The sequence below is a fragment of the Sceloporus occidentalis genome, unplaced genomic scaffold (genome assembly GCF_023333645.1).
Source record: "Sceloporus occidentalis isolate IW3139 unplaced genomic scaffold, rSceOcc1.0.p SCAF_1, whole genome shotgun sequence".
Taxonomy (NCBI): domain Eukaryota; kingdom Metazoa; phylum Chordata; class Lepidosauria; order Squamata; family Phrynosomatidae; genus Sceloporus; species Sceloporus occidentalis.
The window spans coordinates 211,281,646-211,307,488 of NW_028316981.1; the positions used below are offsets into that span (position 1 = coordinate 211,281,646).

A 25,843-nucleotide genomic window follows, 5' to 3' on the forward strand; every position below is an offset into this window, starting at 1 on the left:
TTCTAACTTATGGCAAGTGTCATGGGTTTTTCTTGACAAGATTTATTTAGAGGAGGTTTGTCATTGCTTTCCCCTGAGGCTGAGAGAGTGTGACCTGCCCAAGGTCACCCAGTGAGCTTCATGGATGAACTGGGAACTGAACCCGGATCTCCAAACTCGTAGTCCAACATTCAAACCACTGACTATGCCATGCTAGCTAGCCAAATTAAATTCAGGTAAATTTGTATATGACCAAAAGTACAATATAGATTCCCTTTTTTCCAGATATCCAAGGGAGTGAAAGAACTTGAAATTAACAACAACCTTACTGTTATTTATTCGTGAAAGGCAGCTGTTAAGATTTTTTCCCCCATTGCCTATTTCAAGGACAGGCCAGAACAACTATCATTAAAAATGTAAATGCATGTGCTTGAACTTAGAACATATTGTTATGGGCATTGTCTCCTGCAGTTGAGTAGGAGAGATGAATCCCTTCATTCTATCAGCTGCCACCAATCACTATTTTCTGCACCCCAGAATCCAGTGACTTACAGGGAAGTCACTGATGGGTTTTTAGCCCCACCTTTGACTCTGTAGTAGAGACTTTCCCTCCCCTTCTCACTGGAGATAAGCATTCTATCCACGGATATGTGCACACACTTAGCAAGGCACATATAGAAAGGAGTGGGAAAGAGGCAATTTTATAAGGAAAGCTTTATTCTACATTAGTCTTACATTAGCAAAATAGTATCTTTTACATGAAGCACCTTCCTTCTGGCATTATTTAGGCTGCATGCGCATTGCAGAAATAATCCAGTTTCACACCACTGCCATGGCTCCATGCTATGGTATTTTGTGAATTATAGTTTGGTGGAACTCTTTGACAGAGAAGGCTAAATGTCTCACAAAACTACAGTTCCCAGAATGCCACAGTATTAAGCCATGGCAGTTAAAGTGATATCAACATGGATTACTTCTGCAATGTGGATGTAGCCTTAGTAGTAGTTACGAAGGTCCAAAACCAGCTGCCAAAATTATCCAGTTTGAAACTGCTTCAACTGCGCTAGGTCAGTATTAGGGAATCCTGGGAACTGTAGTTTATTGTGGCATCAGAACTCTGACACAGAAGGCTAAAAGTCTCACAAAACTACAATTCCCAGAATTCCCTGGCATTGAGGCAGGACAGTTAAAGCAGTCTCAAACTGGATTGTTTCTGCAGTGAGTTTTGGACCAAAGTTACAAAACCAGAAAACATAAGTTCTTTCATGACTAGCTCAAGATTCCTGTTTGACTTTTGATACTGATGGAGTTCTAGGTCTTTGGGTGCTCATTGAAAGCTGGGGAGTCTGGACCTCCTTTCCCAGACTACGAACAACCTTCCCTAGGGATGGTGGGGCAGGCAGTCCCTCCTCTACCTTTCCATCTGTCCCCAAAGTCTCCTCAACCTTGCATCTTGGGTCTCACAGCTTTCACACATCTCACAAACTGGTCATCCACATTGAGCAACTGTCCCTTGTGACCTCTGTCTAGCCTTTGCAATGGTGATCCCAATAAATGTAACCTAAGAGCCAGTGGCTTAAGAGTTGGGCTCTTAAAGTCTGACACTAAACCCACTGGGTGAGCCTGGACAAGGCACACTTTCTCAGCCTCTGGGGAAAGTAATGGCAAACCTCCTCTGAACAAATCTTGCCAAGAAAACCCCATGATAGGTTTGCCTTAGGGCTGCCATGTGTCGGAGATGACTTGAAGGCACACAACAACAACAAGCACCAATCATACCAATAACCCTTTGTTTACCTGGGGGAAAGCCCACATCCCTCAGCTGTGTTGCCCAGATCTATTAAAATTGGTCCTCAAGTAAAGTCAAGTAAAGTTTGATCAATTCATCAGTAAGTCAAAGACTGCACACTTAATGGGGGTGGAGTAGGTCCACAGATTTATCCAAGTTCATGAACACATTGTGGCATATCCAGGAACTTAAATTTACTCTGAAAATCCATGTCAATACAAAGGTAAGCCACAAAGAAACATTTAGCTATTCTAAGGTCAACGCCAGTGACCTTGGCTCTCTTTTGCCTAAATCACCCCAATGCAACTCTGGGGGTGGAAAAGCTCTTGCTTAGCTATTCTAGAAAAAGAACTCTAAGCAACCAAAGTTAGATCAATACTTCTGGATATAAAAATCTATTTATTTATTATCCATTTAGCAAAGCATTCCAGGTGCTAGAGTAAGCATGACAGAAAACAGAAGAATACAATGTCTATAGAATCTGGCAACCATCATTGCTGGAATCTACCTTTTTTTTCCTCACTTTGACTGAACTGCATTTGTAAACTTATCCAAATTTATTCAGTTTACCTTGAATACAGTAGCCAGAAAAATGAAGGGACTAATATGATGTAGAGAACAGTGCTTTGTAGGTGAACTAGGGAGCCCTGAATTTATTTATTTATTTATTTAGGTATTTATATCCCGTCCTTCAGCCCTAATGGCTCTCAGGGCGGCATACAATTATTGTTTTTAATCAGACAATTCCCTGCCCTCAGGCTTACAATCTAAAAGACACGAAACAAAAGGAGAAGGGAATGGTGGAGGGAAAGGGGATGAGGTCCAGTGGTTCTTCTCTCCCTCTGAGGCCTGGACCAAGGCAGATGAATTGGAGGGAGGGTTCTTCCTTTTTGAGTCCCTAGGGTTATTGAGGGGATAAAACAGGGCAATATGAGGCCTGTTATATTGTGAGCTACTTGTACAAATACAAATGTACAAATAACCCTCGTTAAGAAGATAACCATTATGTTCACATACCGTACAGCTGGTATTCTCTAGCATTCCCTTCCCAGGGCACCAATAGCTCAATGACTTGTCTCTCATGGAACCACAGACAGGCCAAAATAAAGCTGCTTTGGATCAATTTGGAGGTATGCTGTTTAAATGATGCATAGTCCGGAAGCCACACCAAAGCCATGCTCTAGTCCTAAGGACTAAAGTGTGGCTTTGGCTCAGCTTCCGGACTCTTAGGTCGCATGCATCATTTAAACAGCATACCTCCGAAGTGACCCGAAGCAGCTTTATTTTGACCTGTCTGTAAGGGCCCTATGAAACCGTTACACTTCGCAGAGGATTCTGGTAGATATTCTGGGGCATATGTTCAAATCATATTGGGCACTGGATCAGCCTGATAGCAGATGTTCTGCACTGGAGCTTGGAATGCTATTCTGGAAATGTAAGTTGCTACTTTTTTAGAATAAGTAATAGTTTTAAAAAATGGTAACTTGCTATTCGGAGTATTGCATTATTCATGCACTACTTTTTATTTTAAAAGTATAACACTTTAAAAATATAGGTATGGCCAAACAGCCCCAAAATGATCCCCTACAAAGAAATGTACTGGAAATAATGAGCTAACTAAAACAATGAGTTGTCCTGTGGTTGTAATTATTAAAAATAGCATTGAAAAAACCAATACTGTTATCACCATTGTTGTTGTTCCCTTCAAGTCCTTTTCAACTTATGGTGATCCTAAGGCGAACCTTTCATGGGGTTTTCTTGGCAAGATTTCTTCAGAGGGGGTTTGCCATTGCCTTCCCCGAGGCTGAGAGCATGTGGCTTGCCCAAGGTCACCCAACGGATTTCATGGCTGAGCTGGGAACCGAACCCTGGTCTCCAGAATCACAGTCCAATGCTCAAACCACTACACCACAATACTACTCCCAAATGTAATGTGTTACAACTAGTGTGGTAGCTGTAATACCTCTTTCCAAACTCTGCTCAACACCAACACTTCCATGGTCACACACTGCAGAGAATGATTGGCTCAATGAACACACTGTGTTCTACAGAAGTACAGCCACTGCTACTGAACCTATCTCCAAGGAACCTGAGGGCTCCACAACACATGAAAGTGCTGCCACAGAGAGTACAGGAAAGAGACTGGAAGGGTGTTACTGTGTTTAGTATATGCAAAGGTATAGTAGAGGGGAGGGTGGCATAAGGCAGGATTCCTGTGCCTTTAAAGGTGGCATGATAGTTCCTATGCAAAGAGATCTCATAGCAACTTTGAGACTAAGGGCCTGAACAGACAGGCCGAAATAAAGTTGCTTCAGGTCACTTTGGAGGTATACTGTTTAAGTGATGTATGCGTCCTAAGAGGCCGGAAGCCGCGCCAAAGCCATGCTCCAGTCCTAAGGACAATAGCGCAGCTTCCAGACTCTCTAGATGTGTGTGTCATTTAAACAGCATATATCCAAAGTGACCCGAAGCAGCTTTATTTTGGCCTGTCTGTTCGGGCCCTAACTCCGTGAAAGTCTCAAGGGTGCTACAAGATTGCTTTGCATACTAATATTCCAGGCTAACAAAACTATAATAATTCTTAGTCACTATGGCAGAGAAACTGCTGTAAAGTTTAGTGGGAAAGAGCTTCCTTCCGCAAGGTGCTTGGAGAACCTTGGGCATTAGGTTCAACACCTTGTAGAGCTCATTTAGACTAGTTGCCTTTACACAAGTTGCTATTGGTTGTATGGCAGCAAGTATACCTTATTGTGTATGTTTCACCAGTTGACATTTGCTCTTCCCCACAACTGTTAAAGTTACAGGCGGCTGTGCTCTTTCTCATGCAACCACCTTAAACAGAAAGCTTGAACAACAGGAAGCCTTCTGACATTTAAAGAAAACCAATTGATTCTCCTTTGGCAAATGTGTGCACCTAAACACACATACCCCACATAGCAAAAGTGGGGAGAGGGATGAATCTGAGACCATCAAGCAAGGTGGGTAGAAAAGACATAAAATTTCCTATTAATTTTAGTTTTACCTTTAAAGAAAGAAGTGAGGAGTTTCTGTACTGCTTCCTCATTTGATTCCTAAAAGATGAAACTGCTGCCAACCTCTTCTCATTCATTCCTTAGGAAATGACCTCATGTTGCTTGCTTACCCATTTGTATTTCAGCCTTCTGGTACAAAAATACTAGAGAAGGTGGCCTACATCATTTCCAAATTACAGTTTCACAAATATAAAACAACCAACTAAGGAGACAGGGTCAACAGTTGCAAGCAAAAACTTAAAAAACCTCAGCAGTTTGCCGTATTCAAAAAACCACAAAAAGCCTGCTGGAATAAAAAGTTCTTCAACATCTAGCAAAAGCACAGTAAGGTCACAGGCCAGCCATGTTCTGTGCAACAAGGCATTCCACAATGAGGATGCAGTTTTTGAGAAAGCCCCCACCCGCCCTCTCTTACTTGCCACACAAAAATGCCTGCTTTTCTAGATGGCACACAGTAGAAAAGTTGCTTCTAGGGATGATGATGAAGGAGTCCTAAAGCTATCTTGGGCCCAAGCCATTTCAAGTTTTAAAAGTAATCAACAACTCTTTGAATTGTGTCTGGAAACAGAAAGTAATGGTTGTTCGGCTGGTATAACAAAGCCTACACTACTATAATTCCTACTATCCTGCAGGCCTTGTTGGCTGAGAGCTGTGTAGCCCAAGACATTTGGAGGGTACAGAACTGTAAAAGCCAGCGTGGCATCACTACATGTGCAAACATTCACCAACCGTCTTGCATCTCATCAGAGGGCTTGAGGTTTTCCCCTCAAAATCTTTCTTATGCCAGATGTATTTTACAATCCAGGCATGGAGGAACTGGAGGGATTATTCATGCACCAGAACAGAGTGCCTGGAGAAGAAAGTGAGTCTTAAGAATGTATCTGTGCCATCAGTCCTCCTTTCAAGTTAATTGTTAAGACAATATTGAGAACTCTGTGAATTCAGAGCTAGTTACTGCAGACATGGTTAGCACTCAGTCCCATTTGGTAAATAATCCAAATACAGGCGTGGCCCTACCATTAGGCAATATGAAGCAAATGCCCTAGGCAGCAGGTGGGGGGGGGGTTGCCTGCTGGAGGACAACCCTTCTGCCCTTGTGGAGGACAGGCCCATGTGAGAGCTTCAACCTGCCCTAGAGAGGAAATGCAGAGAAGAAACGGTACCCGTTCTTGCTGTTTAGAAAGATTCAGATTTCTCTAGAGGCATTTGCACAGCAAGAACCATTTGGCTGATCAGCACAACTATTAAGGGAGCCCTGAGTGCCAGATATGTTCCTCTCTGTAGGAAAATAAGAACACAAACTTTCCTCTAATATCCATCCTGAAAGCTGCAGCATTTATGGTTTCCATCATCAGGATTTCAAATTCAGGGCTCCAATGATCATTGAGCAACATTTGGCTTTATTAAAATTTTATTTTAAAAAGCAAACTATTGGGGCTGAGGCAATGTAAAGTTGCCATTTACTTATCTGTTTAGACAAACACTGTTCCTGTGCCTTTTGCAGCAGGATGATACCCAGATAATTCCATGGCAGGGGCAGGGACTTCCCGCATCAGTTTGTATATCCATGTTAGAAAAATTTCACACGCTTAATATTTGTATCCTCACACTGTTCTTAAAAATGGGAACAGGGGCAAAACAATATCAGGATGGAGACATTTCAAAGTGAGATTTAAATACACATAGGCAATGGCACTCTAGAACGAATAAAAAAAAAATCTTTATTTGGAAACCCAACATCAGGGTAAAAAGGTTTGCTTTAGTTGGAAACCCAACATCAGGGTAAAAAGGTTTGCTACAAGTGCCCTTCACCCTAGATCAAGGTGCATGCAGCTAAATCTAATTCTAGTCCCTAATAGAACAGACCCATTGAATAAATGGGGCTTGTAAAACATCACTGACAAAAGTCCCATTTACTTCAGTGGACTTACTTTTATTGGGACTCGTGTTGAATTTAACCCATTGTGTTCAAGACACATTTCTTTTCCTGTGAAATACAGTGATAACAAATCATGGCTGCCCAAATCTGCTACCTGAGACAACTGACTTCTGCACGATGGCAGAGCCAGCCCCTGAAAATTTTCCACAGCACAGATACATGTTTCTCATACAACTGTCCAGTTGCTACCTGGTTGTTCTCCTAAACACATGCATACAGTCAGCTCTCCTTACCTACAGATTCTTTATCCATGGTTTGAACCATCCATGGTTTGAAAACATTAAAAAAAATACATAAATTCCAAATAGCAAACCTTGATCCTGCCATTATATATAACAGATACCATTTTACTATGCCACATACTTAATGGGGCTTAAGCATCCACAGATTTCAGTATCCATGGGGGGTCTTGAAGGGAACCAAACTACTGTGGATACTAAGGGTCCACTGTACATAGCTAAAGAACAGACAGGATGTTAATTCCTGCTTTTACTAAACATCTGGACTTAAAACAAAACAAAAACAAGCTGGGCCTGATCAGTGCTTCTTTGAGAAACTAAAATCATTAGCTTTTAAATATTTTATGCACTTGCTCCTAGCTGGCAGACAGTCACTGCTAAAGTACTTTCAGGTTTGCACCTGGATTTCTATTTCTGCAAGGCCAGAAATCATGACACCTGAACCAGATTTAAAGAGAGAGAGAAAGAGAGAAGAGGGCTGACCTTCTATAATGGTGTTGGAGGGACGATTGTGGCTAGGGCCAACTCTCCGCACTTCTGCTTAGCAAATCTGACTTGGCTTGAACTGTGTCTTGTGCGTGATGATGGCAAAGGAATGTCACCCTTGTAGAGCTGAGGCAATAGGCAGGGAGGGCTGCAACTTTCAGGCAGAACACGTTAGGTCCTGAGTTCAAATCCCTGGTGTCTCCAGGTAGCACTGGAAAAACTCCCCTCTGAAATCCTGGAGAGTTGCTGCCAGTTGGAAGAGATATAACTCAGCTAGACTGAACTGGTCCTGCTCTGTGAAAGGCCATATTTTCACTACACTCCAATTTATCCTCCAAGTGCAAAACACTAGGACTGGGGGACCTGCAGTCTTCTGGAAGTTGTTGTTTTGCAAGTCCCATCACCCACCACCACTATGATGGCTAGCGAGTTGCAGTTGAACAGCATCTGGAAGGCCATATTTTGCCCACCTCAGCACTAGAGGAAAAACCCATTAGTGATGTGGTCTTGGTCTGATGGGAGCTCTAATTCAGCACCATCTCTGTCCAGGTGAGATCCTGGGAAGTTTATACCGATTGGAATTCATGCCCACCCTTAAGGTCACTAAACTCTGGAACTTCCCCCCCAGCTTTTGGTGTAACCTCTGAAAAAGAGACATAAAACACGCCCTTGGCATTTCCAACAACAAATGACCATTTTAAAGTGCAAAATTACAAGTGACACCTAAGTCTTGATTAAGGAGAATTTTTTTTTAAAAGGCTACAGGCAGCAACCATCATAGGCACCTCTGAAATAAGTGCCATTAAGCGCAATGGAGCTTGTTGTTGTGTGCCTTCGAATCCTTTCCAACCGATGGTGACCTAAGATGACCCTATCATGGAGTTTTCTTAGCAAAAGTTGCTCAGAGGTGAGTTTGCCTTTGGCTTCCTCTGAGGCTGAGAGAGTGTGACTTGCCCAAGATTGCCCAGTGGATTTCTATGGCTGAGCAGGGAATGAAACCCTTTTCTCCAGAGCTCAGCCATAGAAACCCACTAAGTGATCTTTGGCAAGTCACATACTCTCGAGTCAAACCACCACCCCACACCAGCTCTCTGCAGGACAGCTTACTCTCCAGTTAAGTAAGTCCAGGGTTGGAGTTTTCTTTCCACATAGTCTTTTGCAAAGGAAGCCTCACTGGATGCAGTTGGTCTTCCAAGGGAGAGGAATGCAGAACTGTCTGTGTGATTCCCTTTGCACAGAATCAGGGTTGGGATGCACACAAAACCTCCCTTTGGATACGACACAGGCTTATGCGCTAAGGCTGAACTAAGGACCAACTTGGCTCCTCCGACACTATGGCTCTCTTTCATAGGCATTTCTTGGCAGGATATGCTCAGAGGAGTTTTGCCCTTGTCTTTCCCTGAGGCTGAGAGGGTGTGACTTTCCCAAGGTCACCCAGTGGATTTCATGGCTGAATGGGAATTGAACCCTGGTCTCCAGAGTCACAGTCTGACACTAAAACTACTCTGCCTCTCTATCATGGGCTTTCCTTGGCAAGATTTATGCAGAAGGGTTTCACCAATCCCTTCCCCTGAGGCTGAGAGAGTGTGACTTGTCCAAAGTCACCCAGTGGGTTTCATGGCTGAACTAGGAACTGAACCCTGGTCTTCAGCGTCATAGTCCAACACTTATACCACTATGCCGTGCTGGTTCTCTATCATGGGGTTTTCTGGGCAGGGTAGGTTCAGAGGGTTTTTAAAAAGTCAATTCAATTCACGTATTTTAAGGAACATGCCTCTTTCCTCCTAAATTGGACCAAACTGGACTTATTTTAATGGCTATGCCTCCATCCTCCTAAATTGGACCAAACTGGACTTATTTTAATGGCTATGCCTCCATCCTCCTAAATTGGACCAAACTGGACTTATTTTAATGGCTATGCCTCCATCCTCCTAAATTGGACCTAACTGGGGTTTGCCCTGGACTTCCACTGAGGCTGAGAGAGTGTGACTTGCTCAGAGTGAGTCTCAATGGCTGGGCGGGGGAGTCGAACCCAGGACTCTTAGCAGTCCAACCTCAACACCAGGCTGGTTGAGGACGAGGGTGAGGATGATTAGGATGGGAGGCTTGCAAGGCACTGGAGGCAGGGAGTGGCTGGCCCTGGAGCCCCCTAACTCTTTGCATCCTTCCTTTGGAGGCTGAGAAACCGGGGGACTGGAAAAAGTGGCAGCGCTTGCAGAGCAGGATTGCAAAGCCCAGCCCAGCTCCTGACTTAGGACCCCAAGCGTTTCCAAACCCAGCTGCCCAGAGCTTACCTGGCAAGGGTGCCCTTGGCAGGTTGCAAAAGGTGAGGGGCTCTTCTGCTCCCTTTGCAGCCCCAGGATGGGAACGTAGGAATCCTCCGACCCGTGTCTGGGGCCAGGCAGGCAGGTAGGTCAGTGCCCAGCTGGGCTCTGGCAGAGGAGGAGCTCCATTTCAGGGCGGGCCCTGGCTCAGCCCGCCCCTGCCTTGGCTGGGCTGGCTGCTGGAGCATCTTTCCCTGCCTCCTTTGCCCCTGCATCCGCACTGCAGGGATAATCTGCTTTCAGCCCGCTTTAACTGCCAAGGCTCCGGGGTATGGCATTCTGGGCATTGCAGTTGAGTTGAGGCACCACAATGGAGCTTTGAGGCTGAGAGAGTGTTGACTTGCCCAGGGTCACCCAGCCCAGCTCCATCCACACTGCAAAAATAATCCACTTTGAGCCCACTTTAACAGTCAGGGCTCTAGGGCTCCAGATTCTGCACATTGTAGCAATGTTTAAGCAGAGCAGAGCTCTGAGGCTGAGAGAGTGTTGACTTGCTCAGGGTCACTCCCCCAGCTCCAATAATCCGCTTGGAGACCACTGCCAGGGCTCCAGGGTATGGCACTCTGGGCATTGTGTTGAAGCACCAGAGCAGAGCTGTGAGGCTGAGAGAGTGTTGACTTGCCCAGGGTCACCCCAGCTCCATCTGCACTGCAGTGTGTCTTCAAGTCATTTCAGACTTATGGTGACTCTAAGGTGAACCCATCATGGTTTTGTTTGGTTTTCTTTGGCAACATTTGTCCAGAGGAGGCTTGCCATTGCTGAACACTGCTTTAACTGTCATGGCTCAGTGCTGTGGAGTTCTGGGATTTACAATTTGGTGAGCTATGCAGTCTTCTCTGACAAGAGAGCTCTGGTGCCTCGACACAACTACAATGCCCAGAATTCCGTAGCCTTGAGTTCTGGCAGTTAAAGTGGGTCAAACCAGATTATTTCTGCAGTGCAGATAGAGCCAACTGTGCTTCCCTGGCTAAACAGGACACCCTCTTCCAAGGTCCTTGCTCAGGAGTGGGAAAGTGGGTTGTGGGAGACGTTCTTGTTGTGTGCCTTCAGACTTGTGGCCTCCTTAAGGCTTATCATAGCTTTTTCTTGGCAGGGTTTGTTCAGAAGGGGTTCGCTTTTGTTTCCCTCTGAGGCTGAGAGACTGTGACTCGCCCAAGGTCACCCAGTGGGTTTCCATGCCCAAGTGGAGAGTTGAACCCTCTCCAGGGTCATAGTCCAACACTCAAATCACATCTTCATGGCCCCTTTCCTTGGCAGTATCAACTGAAAGGACATTTTTCTTCTTCTGTGCCCCTTATACATCAGTGTGGTGTCTTCCAGTGGCGGTATTTCGGGTTTGTTGTTGTTGTGTGCCTTTAAGCCATTTCTGGCTTATGCAAACCTATGGCAAACTTGCCACGAGGTTTTTTGGGGGGGGGCTGAGAGAGTGTGACTTGCCCAAGGTCACCCAGTGGTTTTTCCATGGCCCAGAAAGGATTCAAACTCTGATCTCCTGAATCCCAGTCCAACACTGAAACCACTACACCAGACAAAATGTATAAAACAGGAAAAAACAAATCCTGAAAGTGCACAAAGTATGTGGGATCTTTCTATCATATGTAGTGGACGTGCCCAGTTGCGAAAAAATACTGGAAACAAATGTATTGTTTGATAACAAAGATAACCGATAGAGAATTTCTATTACATCCTGATTTATACCTACTGAATATTATAGATAACACTGGGAAAAAATGGAAAAAGGAGTCTGGAGAATAATACTGTATATGATTACAGCTGCATGAATTATATATGCCCCAAAATGGAAACTATGGCCTGTTACAGACTGCCAAAATAAAGCTGCTTCGGGTCTCTTTGGAGGTATGCTATTTAAATGATGCATGGGTCCTAAGAGTCCGGAGGTCGCGCCAAAGCCACACTCCATTCCTAAGCACCGGAGTGCAGCTTTGGTGCAGCTTCCGGATTCTTAGGATGCATGCAGCATTTAAACAGCATACCTCCAAAGAGACCCAAAGCAGTTTTATTTTGGCAGTCTGTAACAGGCCTATGAGAACCACCTTTGATTTAGCAGATATGATGGCAATGGATAGACTCATATACTGGCTTAAAGAAAATCCATAGAGAAAATAAATAAAGAATGCAACCCAGTCATAAAACTTTAGAAAGACAAATGGACACATCTAAAAGACATAATATGAAGAAAGATTAATAGACTAATGGCGATAAATGAAAGAAAAGTCAGTGGAATCTAGAAAGAGCAAAAGAATGAGAAAGAGAAAATAACAAAAATGAGAATAAATAATTAGACAAGTAAATGAGTCAAAATAAAGGGGAAAGTCATTTAACTAAGAAGAACAAGGAGGAAAAAGGAATAGTTTCAGAGAAATAAATATTAAAGAGAAAATCTGGCAAGGCTAAATGGGAAGCTATCTTGAACAAACATTAAAAAGATGTAAAATGTAAATACTCTCTTTTAATGTTTGTTGATAGGTCTATTAATTTGTTTGCCTTGTGTCTTGTGTTTAACTTGTACAGAATGTTAATAAAAGGTATATACAAAAAACAACAACAATACAAAACACCACACAGGCTCTGCCATGGGGGAAACACTTCTTTGCATATGGCCTGTGGCCCTGTTGAATTATAGTAGGAATGGGCCACTTGTGTCATTCCTGATGTTGCTGGACTGCGGTTTCCAGCACTCCTTGCTTTTGGCTATGCTGGCTAAGGTTGATGGGAGTACCATATCATTTGGAAGGTCACAGATTGCCCTTGTCCTAAATTATAATTTTATGTTCCAACCATCGGCTTGGGGTTGGTTGAATCTGGAATGAATGCAAAGATATCTCCCTGCCAAAAGTTCTACAGCAAGGCTTTAGGCATGGAAGAGGATATTTCTATAATTATGCTTTCAGTCCTGGTTTAGCCCTGGTTTGAAGGAAAAGGTGGAGTACAAATAAAAGAGAGTGTAGGCACATCTCAGTTTAAAAAGTCTCTGACAGTGAAGCTGTTTTTTTACAAAGTTTTTTTAAAGCCGTCCAGCCTTGTCCTCATTGCCCTCTGTCTAGCTGGATGTTTTTTCAGCAGCATCAGCACTGGGACAGTGAAGAAGGATGGCTGGAGAAGCACAAACCTCTAGCTGTGGGTTGCAGTTGCTTGTCTGCAGTAAACAATGGAGTAAGAGCTTGATCTGGGAAAGAATGGGATTCTTTCAGTGATACCAAACTTTGATCCTCCAGTTGCTTTGGACTTCAGATCCTAGAATCCTAGAGGATGGGCTAAGATGGCTGTGGCTTCTGGGAGGTGAAATCCAAAACATCTGGAAGACCAGAGTTTGTGAATCACTGCGTCTAGCTCAGTGATTCCCAAACTGCCGTTCTCCAGATGTTTTGGATTCCAGCTCCCAGAAGCCACAGCCAGCTTGGCAAATTGTTTAGGATTCTGGGAGCTAAAGTTTAAAACATCTGGAGGACCATAGTCTAGCTCAGCCATGGCGAACCCATGGCATGCGTGCCAGAACTGGCACACAGAGCCCTCTCTGTGGGCACACATGCCAGCCTTGCAGGGGACCCCTCAGCTTGCTGCTGTGCACCATTTTTATCACAAGTAAACCAGTGGACGGAAGGGCACCCTCCCTCCCAAGTGCCCATTTAGTCATGAGTAAAATAGCGGTTGGGAGGGAAGGTGCCCAGTGCACCCTCCCTCCCGAGCACCAGTTTACTCATGAGTAAAATGATGCGCGACAGAAAGGGGTAAACCTTTCTAGATCTTATAATTTCTAGCAAGGCAGCATTGAGGGAGAAGAGCCCATTGGGGTGGCGTGTAGAGAAAAAGTCCAGCATATGGTGACCTTAAGGTTAAACTATCATGGAGTTTTTCTTGGCAAGTTTCGTTGGGGGGGGGGCGAGGAGTTGCTATTGCTAATCTGAGGCTGAGAGAGTGTGCCTTGTGTGTGTGTGTGTGTGTGTGTGTGTGTGTGTGTGTGTGCCTTCAAATTGTTCCTGGTGACCCTATGGCGAAACTATCATGGGGCAAGCTTTGTCAGAGTGGGATTTTCATTGACATCCTCTGAGGCTGAGAGAGCGTGATTTGTGTGTGTGGTGCCTTCAAGTCGTTTCTGACTTATGACAACCCTAAGGCGAAACTAGCATGGAGTTTTCTTGGCAAGTTTCATCAGAAAGGGGTTTGGTATTGCTAGTCTGAGGCTGAGACAGTGTGCCTTCGGTTTCTCCCCGGAAGTCCCACCCCTGGAAGTCCTGACACCTCCCCCCCTGGCATTGGGTTTGGGCACTCAGTCTCTTAAAGGCTTACCATCACTGGTCTAGCTGATCTTACTGTCATTGTCCAGCTGCTTCCAGAATTCCTTTCTGAGTAATGTGTGACCAGAAAAAAAAGAGAGAAAAAGGGAGAGCGGAGGGCGGATAAGCCTGCCTCACCAAATGGAAATGGCAGCAGCAAGCAGATAAAATGACATTAAAACAGCATCTCATGTTCATGGGCGTGTACTCCGCCTGTATATGTTACAGGGAAGGACATTTTTGGGATTAATTTAAGCATCAGTAGGACTGTGTGGTATAGTGGTTTGAGTGTTGGACTGTGGCTGCATTTGCACTGCATTTGCACTGCAGAAACAATCTGGTTTGACACCGCTTTAACTGCCATGGCAGTTATGGAATTCTGGGAACTGTAGTTTGTTGTGGCACCACACCAGAGTTATTTTTTCAGCACCACATTTCAAATTAGTTGACCTCCCCCCATCAGCTGTCTTCAATGTTCATACATAGAAATGGGGAATACATTGACATGAACAATCCTGACTTCAATGACGTATCTTTACACTTCAGGATCTTGTTTAATTCTTTCATTGCTGTCCTTCCCAAGTCTTAGAGACCTGTCACACTGCAGAAATAAAGCAGTTTGACACTATTAACTGTCATGGCTCCATCCTGTGGAATTCTGGGATTTGAAATTTGGTGAGTTATTCAGCCTTGATCTGTCAGAGGGATCTCGTGCCTCACCCAACTACACTTCCCAGAATTTGATAGGATAGAGTCATGGCAGTTAAAGTGTATATTTTGGCAGTTTGGATGCACCCCTAGTCTTCTGATTTCTTAACTGCAGTCTCCATTTTGATCAATGACTGAGCCAAAGTATGGCAAACCTTTTTACTATTTCATGGTGTTCCTCATCTACTTTTAAAGTTATGTAGATAATCTGTGGTCATTATTTTTGTTTTCTTAATGTCCAACCCAGTCTTTGCACTTTACTGGACACAATACCTTCTTTGTATTAACCGATGTGTATCATTGGCCCAAGGCTAAACTAAGGATCATTGGCAGCATCAGGGAAAGCAAGAGCCAAAACAGGTTTCAAGAAAAGAGTTTGGAAAAGTTATTTATGGACTACCACTCCCAGCAATCTAAAAACTAATTCATACCCCCTGAAGCTCTACTGAAGGATGGCACATATGTGCAACTATCACTGTTGTTGTTGTGTACCTTCAAATCATTTCTGACTTATGGTGACCCTAAGGCAAAACCTATCATGGGATTTTCTTGGCGAGATTTGTTTAGAGGAGGTTTGTCACTATCCTTCACTGAGGCAGTGGGTTACAGGCTAAGCTAGGAATTGATCCCTGGTCTCCAGAGGTGTAGTCATGCCACTATGCCATGCTGCCACCATTGAAAGCTCACCTTGTTTGTCAACTGTTGCTCCATCCACCACTCAGTTGTGGAGTATGGTGGGGTCATCCCTTCAGGGCTGACCCAAACATTTGCTACCTGAGACAAAACAGAACACTTCCTCACTTTCCCCACCTGAGTCAAGGTTCAGCGTACCCAAGTCAAATGGGCACAATCCCCATTCCCTTACCTGGCAATAAAAAGCTAGCTGTAATAAAGTAATTATGTTTCAGGGAAGGACATTTTTGGCATTTATTGTCATGCATTTAAGACATAAAGAAATCTGCTGCCTCAAGCTGGCTTGTGGTGGGGCTGGCAACCTGTTAGTGACATTTGTTGTGGTTGTGTGCTTTCAAATAGTTTCCAACTTATGGCAACTCTAAGGCGAACCTATCATGGGGGCTTCTTAGCAAGATTTGTTCAGAGGGTATTTGCCATTGCCTTCCTCTGAGACTGAGAATGTGTGACTTGCCCAAGGTCACCCAGTAGGTTTCCAGGGTAGAATGGAGATTCAAACACTGGTCTCCTGGAGTCCTAATGAAATGCTCGAACCACAGTTATACCTGTGTTCATTACTACACAGTGTGATGATGAACACAGGTATAATTTGCTCTATGAATATGGAGTGAATTTTGTGGCTGATTCACAATAGTCATTGTGTTGTTGGCAGAAGCAGAATTCTACATGTGAAACAGTGGTGTATGCAGATGTGCATCAGTGTTCACTGAGTAGCATGTGAGTGCACACTGCTGTTGTGCAACAATGCTATTCAGTACTGGAGTTACACAGTGGAAGCACAATGTAGTTCTACTGATGGATTTGATATACTAAAACAATGTAGGATCTCAACCTCTGGTATTCCTTCTTGGGCTTCATACTATGGCCTGTTACAGACAGGCCAAAATAAAGCTGCTTCGAGTCACTTTGAAGGTATGGTATTTCAATGATGCATGTGTCCTAAGAGTCCAAAAGCCACATCAAAGCTGCATTCCAGTCCTTAGAACTGGAGTGTGGCTTTGGTGTGGCTTTTGGACTCTTAGGACACATGCATCATTGAAATACCATACCTCCAAAGTGACTCGAAGCAGCTTTATTTTGGCCTGTCTGTAACAGGCCAATATGTCATTTAGGAAAAAGCCACTGCTTTTATTGAGGTTTATCAGACGCGAGTTTTTGGCGAATTTTCCTGCCTATCGTGCAATGTTAGCGTCACCAACATTGCGCAATAACGTGAAAGCGCGACGTCCTTCCAGACGCCATTCATTTCTATGGGAGCCCCGTTGCGCAACGCTCCCGTAGTTTAAGCATCATTCCTCCCCTTTTGGGCATTGCGGGCAAAAGTGGAAGCCAGGCCATGGTCTCCCGTTATCTTGTGAAATGTGTTGCGAAATGGTTTGGTGTGGTAGGCAGCAGCGCAACGCAATGCTAAAGTTACTGATTGCAAAGTTCCCATGATGCTGGGCTGCTTTTTGACTCCATTCCCTTCCGGTGGCCTTCCTTTTCCAGGACAACCCCCGGGGGTGGGGGGTGGGGGTGGCTCTGTCTTGCATGAACACCTAGGACGCTTCCAATGTAAGGAACCCCCAGGGGTCATCCATTCCAGCCCCATTCCTCTTTCCAGCATGGACTCCTAGGAGGCTGCAAATGAAAGGGGCCCCGAGGGGTCATCCATCCCAGCCCCATTCCTCTGTCCTGCATGGACACATAGGAGGCTGTAAATGAAAGGGGCCCCTAGGGGTCATCCATCCCTGCCCCATTCCTCTGTCCTGCATGTACACCCGGGGGGCTGCACATGCAAGGGATCCCTAGGGGTCATCCATCCCAGCCCCATTCCTCTGTCCTGCATGGACACCTAGGAGGCTGCAAATGAAAGGGGCCCCTAAGGGTCATCCATCCCAGCCCCATTCCTCTGTCCTGCATGGACACCTGGGGGGCTGCACATGCAAGGGATCCCTAGGGGTCATCCATCCCAGCCCCATTCCTCTGTCCTGCAATGGACACCTAGGAGGCTGCAAATGAAAGGGGCCCTTAAGGGTCATCCATCCCAGCCCCATTCCTCTGTCCTGCATGGACACCTAGGAGGCTGTTAATGAAAGGGGCCCCTAGGGGTCATCCATCCATGCCCCATTCCTCTGTCCTGCATGGACACCTGGGGGGCTGCACATGCAAGGGGCCCCTAGGGGTCATCCATTGCAGCCCCATTCATCAGTCCTGCATGGACACCTAGGAGTCTGCAAAGGAAAGGGGTCCCTAGGGGTCATCCATTCCAGCCCCATTCCTCTTTCCTGCAATGACACCTAGGAGGCTGCAAAGGAAAGGGGCCCCTAGGGATCATCCATTCCATTTTATTTAATAATAAAAATAATGAAAAAAATAAATAAAAATAAAGACAGGGGTGTATATATTTAATAATAAAAATAATGGGGAAAAATACTGCATTTGCAGTCCAAAAGCCAGCCTGATTTGCCCTTTTGCCTTCTGTCACCTGTTGCATCCAGATTCCCCTTTTTCCTTCAGCTCTTTCTTTCTCCCCCTCCCCTCCGCTAAATAGGACCCTAGAGATGGGGGGGGGAACCCCCTCGCTCCCCGGAAGCACAAAGGTCAGGATGCCACCAAAGCCTCCAAAGGGCATGCGCAAATATGTTGATGCGAAATGCGAAAGACAAAAGGAAGGCGCTGGTATAGTAGACAGTTCTGCTATGCATGGTTTCACATCACACAAATCGCAACTTTCGCACAATTGTAGCGCTAACATAACGTTACGGGGGAATGACGGAAAAGCAAGCAATGTGGTAAGACATCGCGTGAAACAGTCATTTCGCAATGTTCTTTACACTTCCTTAGCGCAATTGCGGGGTCCAAAACTTGAGTCTGATAAACTCCATACTGACATTCCTATACACGTCTGCTGAAAAGAAAGCAATTGCTCTTACATATAAATAGGTATGGGATTGAAGCATCAGTGGTTATGGAAAACTGGATGAGCCTATAAATTGAGGTGGTTGTACTTTGGATGCTTCATGAGATGACATGGTTCACTGGAAAAGACAATAATTCTGGGTAAACTGGAAGGTTGTAGGTAAAGATGAAAACCATACTGCAGGTGGATTGACTAAATTAAGAAAGCCACAGGCTTGAGTTTGCAAGACCAGAGAAGGGGAGTTGATGCTTGGGAATCTTGAAGGTCTTTCATTCATAGATCTTTGTAAGTTAAAGTCAATTTGACAGCAAATAATAACAACAAATGTGCTAAGTACAATGCACAGCTTGTTTTTCTTTTAAAAAAGTATTATGAATCAACATGTCAGATGAGATGCAAGAGGTTTGGAGTTTCCCCTTTATGCAGGGCCTTCAGAACACAGAAACAATTCCTTTGAGCTGCTTTGTATTGCAGAATTATTAAAAATGATCCTGCCAGCCTTCCACTATTTTTGGCCTGTTTGCCACTAAAGGAAGAAGACGTTGTTATGAGGATATTGGAGAGACAGGTGGTACAGAAACATACTTAGTTTTTTAGCATACACAAAGATAGCTGTGCTAACTTGTTTTACATAAAACGCACGAAGGAATCCAGTAGTACTGTTGATACTAGCTGGTTTTTGCCAATGTGTAATCTTTTGTGTACTTTACTTCAGAGAGAAAGAGAAACATCACAGTCACTTTTAGAAAAGAGAAGCAAAACATAAAATAGAACTATATTCCAATGTTCATGTTTGCATCTATTTATCAGTATAAGCTAGTCCAACTGTCTTAATAAGTTGGTACTGCTGTAGTCCAAAACATACTTATTAGGATATGGTGTGCAAAATGTCAGATGTCACTGGACTCTAACTCCCAGAATTCTTCACTATTGGCTATGCTGGCTTGGGCTCATGGGAGCTTAAGTCCACAAAAATCTGTGAGGCAACATTTTGCCCATGCATGCACTAGGGAATAAGACCCATTTGATACAGCAAACATTCTTCTGAGTAAACACACCTAGGTTTGTATTGGATTGGAAGCATCATATTCATATTTTCAGATGCATAGATTTTCTACACCCATGGATGGGAATCTATTAGCGTCTCTAGGTAAGATTCCCAAAGAGATCACAGAAGGGTGGGTGACTGTTATGCTCTGAAGAAATGATCCAATCAGCCCTCAAATCTCCACTCACTCTTTAAGTCCACTGAATGACCCTGGGCCAGTGAATAACTCTTAGAGTAGCCAACCCCACAGAATTGTTGAGTTGTAAGGAAGGGTGGGAGAAAAAGGAAATATTATTTTAAAAAAACAGATACTAATTTCAGCCAACTGTTCTTTAGAATCAGAGGAGAAGATTTGCTTTGCAACTAGGGATATATCCACACTGCAAAACTAAAGAAGTTCGACACCACTTTAACTGCCATGGCTCCATGCTATGGAATCCTGGGATTTACACTTTGGTAAGGCACCAGACATGAGTCAATGTGGCATAGTGGTTTGAGTCTTGGGCTACAATTCGGGAGACCAGGGTTCAGTTCCCAGCTCAGGCCATAAAACCCACTAGGTGACCTTGGGCAAGTCACACTCTCTCAGCCTCAGGGGAAGGCAATGGGAAGCCTCCTCCAAACAAATCTTGCCAAGAAACCCCTTGTGTTGTGTATGCTAAAAGATTGATATGTTGTCTTGTAAAATTTGTTAATAAAATTAATTTTTTAAAAAAGAAACCCCTATGATAGGTTTGCCTTAGAGTTGGCAAAATTTGGAAACAACTTGAAGGTACACAACAACAAAGGCACTCAAGCTTTCTGACAGACCAGGTGGAATAAATGCCAAACTACGAATCTCAGGATTCTACAGAATGGAGCCAAGACAATTAAAGTGGTGTCAAACTGCTTTATTTTTGCAGTGTGGAAGAGCTGTAGAGTTTATTTATTATGCTAAAGAGATTCCCCAGTTTAATACAGATTAGTAGGGTAAACAGGGGCTACATGCAGTAGCCCAAGGCTGTTTCTGCCTTGGGCTTTCTTTTTTTCAGGCAAAAAAGCAGGATTGCATTGCCTCTAAAAACCTCTAGAATTGGTGAGCTACCTCTAAAATAAATTTCACAAGACTGCCCCTTATAACACTAAAAGTGTCACCTGCTCTAGATACCTGTAAGATATTATGAGAGTTGAATATGAAAAGGAAAGGGATGGGTGGGAAAAGAATCTAGCAGCCCCTTTAAGACTAACTGTATATTTTAGCATGGACTTTTATAGATTTCAGCCCACTTCCTCAGATGAATTGATAATGTACAACTGAAACCGCAGGGATTTTAGAAGTTACATAGTTCTGGGTGATGGGTAGGATCAAAGTGCAAAGGGAAAGAGAAAGACACAAACTATAAAACTAACCATAAGCTTTGAAAGAGTTGTGTAAAATGATACAGGTCTGTCAAGCAGCTGGCTTGTTAGTCATGAGATATCAAAGAAATACATTCTGCTTATCCCAAAGCAAGGGAAGCCTTGAAGTTCCCTTGAAGTAGGAACATTTTCTTTTGTCGCATGTGCACTTGTGATGAGAACCATATATTAACGAGAAACACTTATTGCAGTTCATAATTCTGCTGATGGGTTGGAAATTATGAACACATCCCAAGCCAGCTGTTTCTCTTTCCAATCTTCCTTTAAATAGTTTTTGATCCATATGTGAATACTTGTTAAGGGAGGGATAACCTTTAAGTTAAGGAAGGATGTATGGTAGAGCTAGTGTGACGTAGTGGTCTGAGTGTTAGACTAAGGTGCAAATCCCTACTCAATCCTAGAAATTACTTGAAGGCATACAACAACAACAACAACAACAACAACAACAACAACAGCAAAGGGATTTTGGGCAAGGGGGAGTCATGTTGCAGTTCATTAGCATCTTATTCACTAATTTCCATTTTAAAAGGAATATTTTAATCCTTACTGAGAAACATTTCCCCTTCTAAAGCTTGTCGCACTTGTATGTTCATATCAGCCTTTTGACTGTACCACTAAAATCATGGAGGCAATATACTGTAATCTGCTGTAACTTCTCTGAGGTGGCCCCATTATTGTAAAATGCTTCAAATGGGTCTTAAACATTGGTTGTTCCAGGCTGCTTTTAATTTATACTTTTTGTGCACTGCTTTATACTGTTGTGGGTATTTTAAATTTTGTTTAATTTAATTAATTGTCCATTTAATTTTATTTTAAGTTTTAAAAAGTTTTATTCAGGGAACTACCTAGGGCAGGCTTTATCTCAAAAGGTACTATAAAGGTATTTTAAACAAAAGCTTCAGAAATGTGTCATTGATCGTTTGATGTGTCTTGGTATCCTCGCTAGATTTATGACAAGGCTTAAAAAGTAAAGTGTACAAATGCTCTCAAAATACCCCAGCGCATTACCTTTTCAACCTTGAACAAAAGATTTAATGACAAAATTTCAAGGTACTTTAGGAGCATCTGTTGTGGTTACTTCAATACACACACACACACAGGTCTCTAAATCTTGCTGAGTAAGATTATGTGTCTGTGCCCTTCCCTGTCTCTCCTCCTGAAATATCAAACCGTGCACCTGCCTGCATACTTTGTTGTGGGGAAACACCACAAAACCACACAACACCATCAGCACTCACTCAGCAGGTGCAGTCCTAGCTATAAATACAGCTGCCAAAGGTACCAGTGGTGTTCTGTAGCATTGTTCTGAGGACAAAGAACAGAGTTTGGAAGAGTTCCTTATTTTGGAGTATAACTTGCAAGATTGCCCCAGCCAGTATGGACCGTGTGTTTGGGGGAATCCTGGGAATTGCATACAAAAACAATAACTTTCCCAAAGCTGTTATAAACACTCTAGAAGGCCTTGATCTGCCCTGTCTGCCACCCAAGCCTAGCATTCCTGGCAAGTGGGAGGGAGGGAGACAGAAAAGATGATGTGACTCTAGAAGGTTGATCAGAACAAGGAGGAAAGGAAGTGTGCACAGCAAAAACAACATAGTCTAACATACCAAAGGGATTAGCATTAAATCATACAATATGACACAAGAAAATTTACTGGTGTTGATAGTTTTCTAGGCTGAACTCAATGCACATCGAAGAAGTAAAGAAGTGTAGAAGTAATCACCATTGGTTTTGACAAAACTAATTTCAAGTTGTAGCGCATAGGCTGCAGTCCAATCATCCCAAAATCTATGTTTTTCTGGGATCTGATCAACATCCATTAGTCCAGCATGGTGTCTCCAAAAACAAACAAACAAACAAACAAAACCAACAACAATTATGTAGATGCTGAATTAGGCTTTGCTTTTTCTTTCTTCTCAGTTTGCCTTATACCAACTGAGACCAATTGTCTATCTAGCTCAGTATTGTCTGCTCTGACAGGCAGAGGTCTTTCCCATCACCTGCTACTAGAGTCTTTTAACTAAAGCTGCCAGACATTTGAACCTGAGATCTAAGACTTTCTACCGCAAGTGGCAACACATCAGGAATGGCAAGTCATGCCACACTTCTCCTTGCCAGGAGAAACTTCCACCATTGTCATAGCTTCAAAGAGCCCAGGAGTCCTGAAAGCCAGGCACCACAGATGAGAGCTGCTGGGGGACAGTAGTGGCTCCCATGTCAGTAAGGTAGTGAATCTCATCTGAGTTTTAATCTGAACATTAAAAGAGCTGTTCAAGGTGCCAGACTATAACTATGACTTTTTAGGAACTAAGGATAAGGAGGCTTGGAGATACCTTATCCACAGGGTTGCCATGGGATGCGATCAACCCAAGGGTGGTTAACAAAAATAAAATAATCTTGATTGGATACATTGACACACTGAGAAGAACTGCCACTATTCTTGCACAGGTGGTTGTTCAGGGCATCCTGCCCATAGTGTCCAGTTTTGGGACCCGTGGACTCTATTGAGCAGAGCTTGTGGGTTCCCATGGCAAACAGGAAGGGTATGGTTTGACACTGATGCTTAAAACTTGTTCGTGTTCTCCTCTCTGTGATCTGTGGTTTTTCCCCTGGTTTTCTAGCCACTAAGTGTACAAGCAACACACTCATGCAGAAGACCTTCTCTTGAGGTAAGTCAAGTCAGTGATTTTATTTACTGGGAAATTAAACATAACAGAATGTGAAAGTCTGCCCCTTCATTCTGGTTGAGCTGCAGCGGTTCCCAAGACAGAAGATTGGGTTGCAGAAGCACTGGAGAATGCAACTTGTTACGGCTGAAGGAGGACCCTCCTGCTGCCAACTCAGGAGATTTCAAATGGACTGACAAATAAGTGGCAGTATGCTCCATAGCTTGTGTCGCCCAGTCTTGAGATCTGTGGCCATTTTTCTGAATATGTTTCTCAGTGTGCTCCTCCCTAGGCATTATATATACCTAGCTTTCAAATGAAAAAAAAGTTGAGCTGTTCTTTAACGCTTGTAGAACCCAAGACAAAATGTTCAGTAAAAAGTCTGTCCAGTCATTTTGTGAGAAACAAACCTGCTGTCACATCATAGTGTGCCTGGCCAATGAGTGAAATCTGTGACTGTGACAATACAGCGATGGCATTTCAGAAGCAGTGCTAGCCATAGAGATTAATGCAGAGTTACCATTTGTCTATGGAAAGGACTCCCAGTTTAATTTGGAAGTTTTAGTGATGGTGGAGGAGGAAATCTATCTTCGTGACACAGTATTTACTACTCATAGAAAACAACTAAGAAATCCAACATTTTAGTTAAGTTGTAATCAAGCCGCAGCATATCCAGCTCTGAACAAGGAGTAGCAGTAAGAGTCCATACTCTTGCTAATTTAGGTCTCAATGTCATAGAAAAAAGTGGGGAAGGAAAGAAAAATCTTTGGTAAGTTAATAAACACTAAACTACATGATATAGTGGTTTGATTGTTGCACTAGGACTCTGGAGAGCAAGGTTCCAATCCTGGCTCAGCCATGAAAATGTACTGGGTGGCCTTAGGCAAGTCACACTCTCTCAGCCTCAAGGGAAGGCAATGGCAAACCTCCTCTGAATAAATCTTGCCAATAGGTTTGTGTTAGGGTCACCATAAGTCAGAAACAGCTTGAAGGCACACAACAACAACAACTAATATAAGTTTATCTAGTCCTTACTAGACAAATACTTCAGGGCTTCTGCAGTATCCTTGTCTTTATCTAAGAGTAAGTAGGTCTCATCAACATAGTGATGAGACCCAGCCCCCAAACTTCAAATCAGATCCCTGTATTTTAATGTAGGTATTGAAAAATGTAGCAGCCAAAATAGATCCTTGTGAATGATAACTATACCTTGGTGAGTATTCAATCATATAATAGTGGAACCCCTGCAAATCTAAGCCTCCCATTTTCATATTGACTTGATGCTCTAGATTAGGATATTAGTTGAGGGCATCAAATGCCGCTGAGAAGTCCAGCAAGATTAACAAGGACACACTTATGTTGTCCAGTTCTCAGAATAGGTCATCTACCAAGGTGCTTAAGCCTCAAATCAGGTCAGAACCCAGACAGAGAAATAAAATAACCATCTTTATCCAAGAAGGCCTGGGGTTGCATTGAAACACCTCATACCAGGCCATTACTTTGAAAAGGAAGATTGGAGGGAAGGACTGGTAATAATCCAAGGTGATGGAACCAGTGATGGTGTCTTAAACAGTAGATCTCACCACAGTTTAATTTTTGAGGAAGTGGGAAACTATCCTCTTTCAAAGAGGTTTTTAAAAGGTCCACCGTCCAATGCCCTGCTATCCAGCTCTTATTAGTCAGGATGGCAATGTCCCACCCAAAAGGTGGTTTACTCCTCCAAGCACCTGGTTCATGTGCTCAGGCTCAACAAGGTGAAGATCATCCATCAAAAATCAGCCGAGTATGCAGAATATCATTTATTTGAATATTAAGGCTTTTATGCTCTTGAATTTATTGCTTTTTGTAGTTTATATTTTGAATTTATTTGTACACTGCTCAAAGAACTATAGCTATTGTTCAGTCTCATAGTTAGATACATAGAAAGATGCACATGACTACTGCTTAAAGCTCATGCTGTGTTTTTGGGAATTTTTTAAGTTCATCATGCTCAACTTTTCTTCCTTGTACTAACAATGCCTCCTGTGTGTTTGCTGCATGTTTTTAAAAAACCTCTCCTTCCTTGTAAACGGCACTGAGGTCACCTGGTGCTTTCTGCTGTCTAATAGCACACCATCTCTCACTGTGAATATATATTGATGGAAGTTTGCTTCTTTCGTGTTAGAGAAGTAGTATTACATTGTCTTCCCAAATGATAAACTCTTTTAACATGGGCTCCTGACATCTGGACAGCAACCAGAGTGGGTTTTCGCTTGTAGAGCAGCCAATTAACTTGACAGAGGCTGCTTCATTTTGAACTAATGTTCAAGCAGTTACAGCGCTCTCAACCCGGGTTATTTTTGCAA

The 25,843-nt window shown here is 43.4% G+C and overlaps 1 protein-coding gene across 1 annotated transcript in view; it reads right to left on the reverse strand.

Moving 5' to 3' along the window:
* Positions 1-9,815, reverse strand: part of FRMPD1 (FERM and PDZ domain containing 1) — a 97,665-nt gene extending 87,850 nt beyond the window's left edge. The window contains exon 1 of the mRNA XM_089488753.1: positions 9,759-9,815. The gene's annotated coding sequence lies outside the window, so the exon portion shown is untranslated. The remainder of the gene's footprint in view (positions 1-9,758) is intronic.
* Positions 9,816-25,843: the final 16,028 nt, after the last annotated feature.